This window comes from Hippocampus comes, unplaced genomic scaffold (genome assembly GCF_001891065.2).
Source record: "Hippocampus comes isolate QL1 unplaced genomic scaffold, H_comes_QL1_v1.1 scaffold24, whole genome shotgun sequence".
In the NCBI taxonomy this organism is placed as follows: Eukaryota; Metazoa; Chordata; class Actinopteri; order Syngnathiformes; family Syngnathidae; genus Hippocampus; species Hippocampus comes.
In genome coordinates this window covers 141,662-146,485 of record NW_017806174.1, presented here as the reverse complement: position 1 = coordinate 146,485, position 4,824 = coordinate 141,662, and positions in this window count along the sequence as shown.

Below are 4,824 nucleotides of genomic sequence, written 5' to 3'. Positions count from 1 at the left end.
GATATCGGCCCAATAGAGTGAAACTCCTCTAGAACGAAACCTACATGGGCAAAAATACCCTCTCATGTGAAAAAATCTTCATGCATTAACATCATTCCCATTCTACTGCCCCCATACGACGAAAAACCCCCTGTTGCGTTATACGAAATCATTTTCTCTGCTCCAGCCTCACGAAGATATTCACTACAACGAAGTCTAATCCAACAGCGACATCTACTGCTTCATTCGGAAACGGCAACAGCAACCACCACACTGGTTTACATAGTGAACGATGTTTATTTCAGTCACAGCTGCGAGTTTCCTGAACGCAATTTACTCATAGCTGCTCTGCCATTGGCTTACCGAGCATCATCCTGGCCTTCAATTGACCAAGAGGGACCTCACTGTCTGTGTGTAGATAATATACTGAAGCTCGATCCGTAGAAGATAGAGTGGAATGCATCCGATTAGCTGCTCAGAGTAAATTGCTTATGGCTCGACGGACATTCAAATAAACGAACGTTTCCTCGTATTATTTTCTTCGAAAATGCTTTACTTGTTATCATGCTAAAAACCTTACGCTAACTGGAGCGCTAATGAGAGAGAAGCGCTCCAGTTAGCGTAAGGTTTTTAGCCTTTGAGAGCTAACTATGGCCATCGAGGACTACAAAGCGTCCCGTGGCTGGCTTAAAAGTTCATTGCATGACAATAGCTGAGCAACGCTGTCTTGGGTGGCGATCGAGGGGAGGTCGAGTTAGAGACAGTGAGATGGTGGAAAGAAAAGCCACCGGGTCCACGAAGCATTTGTTATTGTTAGATTCAGACGAGCATGGACGTTGCATTGCTAAAACAGCTACAAAACGGACCTTTGGATGTCAAGCAGCTAAGACAAGAAGAGCTTTGATGCTGGAAGAGAGGGTAAAAGTGATCAAAATGAAAGACGGAGCTGTGTGTGTGTGTGTGTGTGTGTGTGTGTGTGTGTGTGCTTACATCTGAGATCAAATTTGCTACAGTGAAAAACCCCCTGTTGTGAAAAATTTCTTGCTGCAAACATGATTTCGTTGTAGAGGAGTTTCACTCTATAGATACATGTACGAAAATTGTTTGGGGACTATCCCCCACGTTCTAGTTGAGATGGTATAACCCAAGAGGCAAAATGACGCTTGCTACTGTTGTTGCGAGTTGCCATTCGTTCTACTAAACCATTAGTCAAACGCCATCATGCCTTCTGTCATTATTACACAAACAAAAATCTCTTTACTGTTACTAGTGTTAGTGCCTCAATATGGCTACGCTCGTGAAAGCAATACAACGAACTCAAACGCGTCTTCGTTCAATGTTGTCAACTAATATCCGGATTATGCAAATTTTCCTCAATTCTCCGGAGAAATTTTCATAAAAATTTGAAAAACCCGGAATTCCGGGAAAATCCGGAGGACTTTCATCTCTGTTTAAATTACTTTTTGTCAACTCAAGCACCACGTGGCAGTTTGTACTTGAGGACCCATGACCGAACTTTGTCTACTACTCAAAGGCTAAAGTCCGGAATACCGCACTTCAGGGTGTATTGCCAGTTTTTCTTACGTTACAGGAATGAATGGAAAACAAACACGGGTTGTGGTTTTCTCAGTTTACGTCCTTCGCAGTTCGTTAGACAGGGCACAAGTGGCAACACGGCTAACTTATTCTCTTTCTCTGCTTGCTAACCCTTTAAGGATCCATGCATCGTAAAGGATGTGACATGGTATTGACAATAATTAAAAATGGAAACAGCAATATGTATGACATTTCAAATCATGATTGTACAGAACTACCATACTATATTATTAAACTAAAATATATAAATTGTGTCAAAATTGACTATTTATATTTTCCTGAAATGTTTGATTTATGGTGCATCGATTGCAGATTAATTTAATATTTTAGTCCTTCATGAGTGCTGTTCTTTCAAGCCGTGACTAAGTCTTTGTGGATAAAAGAAACAAAGTACCATTTCTTGTTTATGTGGCCATACCATTCCCCACTGCATCATTTCAAAGGGCATCATGTCGCAATACTCTACTACTTGCATGCCTCTAGCTTGGTAGCTTGACATATCCGAGAACACCATGCTACACTTGTGCACTCCTCGCAGCACTCAGCCAAGGTCCTGAACTTTTAACATGCCTTAACATTCACATTGTGTGTTACATAGCAACCCCTTTTCCCAGCATAGAGGTCCGCTTTCCCCGTGTGCTTCAAGAGACTCAATTTAGGCGGCATTCTTGCATTCAAAATGGATGTTTCTAGTGAAGCAATTCTCCAATTTTTTTCAGTGGCATCACCTAGCAACAAGCTGTCCATATTAAAGTCATCAAACCATATTGCTTTTCATGTTTGTCTGCACACCATGAAACGTCAAACACACTCAGCGAAAAACAACAAACAAGCACGTGTCATCACATTTGATGTTTCTCCTATCATTCATGTAGATTACAGTACCTCAGCATTGACTGAGGCGCACACGCTAAATTTGACGATAAGCCAAACAACCATTTGTATAACATCTAAATTTCCTAAACTTATCATGTTTGCACCAAGAGATACCATCATTTCCAGAATACAAGCCGCTACTTTGTTCTAATGCTTTCAACCCTGCGGTTGCGATCTCCGACGACAGTTTAAACCGCGTTTTCTGTGTTACGGTCGCAGGCTCGCACCGTAATGTTAAGAAAATAGCATCCATTGATGTATCGAAAAAATAAAGCGAACTGTTTGATGAACACCACGGGCCGAGTAAAAACCCAGGGCGGAGGAGGACGGCGGAGGAGGACGGCGGAGGCGGCGGCGCGCCCCGGCCCCATGAGTCCAGAGCGGGGAGAAAACTAAATAGGTGGCGGCGGCGCCGGCCGCGGAGCGGCAGTTTCAATGTCTTCTTGTTTTATGTTTTATGGTTATTTTGTTTAAATTTTTGAAGGAAAAAAAAAAAAAGATTTGGAAAAAAAAAAACTTTGTCCGACCTACCAACCCTATGCTGAAATTTCATGTGACCGGAAACACACTATCTTTTTTGTTTGGCCTAAAACGCGGTTAATTTACGTGCAGTCAAACCTCGGTTTTCGAACATCTCTGTCCTCAACCAAATCGGTTGTCGACCGAATATTTCAAGTTTTTTATGCCTCGGATTATGACCAATAATCAGTTCTCAACCAAACTGAGCGCAAAGAAGTGACGTTTCCTCGGGTAGATGAGGAAGTGACGCTTCCCCGTGTAGCGTTCCATTGTGAGCAGACATGTTCAATAAAGATTTTTAAAAAAAAAAAGAGCGTCCAATGTCAGCGGACGTGTTCAATTCAGATTTTTTTTAAAAAAGCATCGTGTTTGTTGACATCTACGCAAATCGGACTGCTACTTCTGCATTGTGTATCAGCCCTTAATCATGGCACCAAAGAAAGCAAGTGGAAATAGTAAAGTTGGTGAAAAAAAGCGAAAAATAGTGTGCAAAACTATTGAATTTATGAAAGATTTGATCGCGAAATATGAATCAAGTGTACGTGTGTCTGTGTTGGCGAATGAGTTTGGCATGCCAAAATCGACGATCAGCAGCATCCTAAAAAAGAAAGACCATCTTAAAGTCACTGATGTGGCTAACGGATCTCGTGTGTCCACAAATATTAGAGCAAGTGGAGAAACTTTTGCTTATTTTCATAAATGAGAAACAGCTTGCAGGGGACAGTCTTAACCAAGATACGATTTGTGGCAAAGCAAGACAATTGTATGGAGATTTGCTAAAAAAGGATCTTAGCATTGCACTCTGTGATTCGTCATGGGGAGGCAGCCAGTTCAGACAAGGAAACTGCCGAAAAGTTTAAATTTGAGTTTGAAAATTTCATCAAGGCCGAGGACTATCTTCCCCAGCAAACTTTTAACATGGGCGAGACTGGACTTATGTGGATAAAGTGGTTCAGAAAATGGATGGAGGGATGTTACCTTGTAATGTAGCGTAGGGTTACAGAGAGAGAGTCCATAGTTACAGCCATTACTTAGGGTTTATTAGTTCAAGGTGTAAAATAATGTAATCTACAATCGTCACGATGAGAGAGAGAGAGAGAGAGAGAGAGAGAGAGAGAGAGAGAGAGAGAGAGAGAGAGAGAGAGAGAGAGAGATGTTACTTGAATTTGTATGTTACAATGTTAATGTTTATGTTAAAATTGGGAAAAAAATAAAACAGAACATTTTTGTACAGTTTGTACAGTATTTTACATATTACCTGCTCTCTTATTACATGTGTATACAGTTTATGGTGTACAATAGTTTTTAAAAAAGTAAGGTTTTTAAAAAAGTTGTTTTCTCGACTTGGGACGGATTAAAATTTATTACATTGACTATAATGGGGAAACATGGTTTCGGTTTTCGAACAAATCGGTTTTCGAACAGCCTTCTGGAACGGATTATGGTCAAAAACCGAGGTATGACTGTATTTTTAACGATTTTCATGCCTCTAATACATTTATTCATAGTCTCATCACATATGACCAATGAAATTGCTGAACACGTCATTGTGAACTAGTGAAACTGAGCTCAGACTGAAGCTTTATATCAGTGTTTCCATGGAGCCTTGTACTCCAATCAGAATGAAGCCAATGATCAAACAGAATGAAAATGTGGTTTACATGTGACATGATCGAATCTGATCTACCGTTTATATGCGCCACTACACTCATTCGAACAGCCGTTTTCCAGCCGTGTGAGGTTGATGTGAGCATCAGGTGTTTCATCAAGATGGAGTCCATTTGTCTATTTAGGTCAGTATCCATGTATCAAAAAGTGCAATTTTGTTTGATTCAACTTTGGTTCATTTTGTAT